Here is a 405-nt window from a genome sequence, read left to right as displayed (position 1 = left end):
CTCGCCTTAACGCGTGCACACCCCTGCCGGCCCGTGCTGAGTTTTCATTTCAGGGGACGCCGCCTCTGCCCGTGCTGACTTGGCTTTCCCCGGAGCCCAGCCTTGTGCTCCAGTGGAATCCGAGCGCACGGGCAGGTCCAGAGAGAACAAGAGGGGGAGGCTCACGCTCAGGGAAGGGATCCCGGGGATGCTGAAAAGGCACGGTCTCCGTCCTCTGCAAACCACCGCTGTTATCTTCTTTCTCTGCCTCCGCCCCGGGAGGAAATTGTGAGGCTCTTTTCACTCTCACCCAGCCTATTCACATCCTGACAGGTCTCTCTTCCCTTCGGGGCTTCTGTCCTCAAAGCAGGTCACACCTTCCAGGAACCATTGACAGCAATCAGTTCTTCTGTGGGATAATGAAAG

Source organism: Myotis davidii, unplaced genomic scaffold (genome assembly GCF_000327345.1).
Source record: "Myotis davidii unplaced genomic scaffold, ASM32734v1 scaffold963, whole genome shotgun sequence".
NCBI lineage: Eukaryota > Metazoa > Chordata > Mammalia > Chiroptera > Vespertilionidae > Myotis > Myotis davidii.
This window is presented reverse-complemented; position numbering follows the sequence as displayed.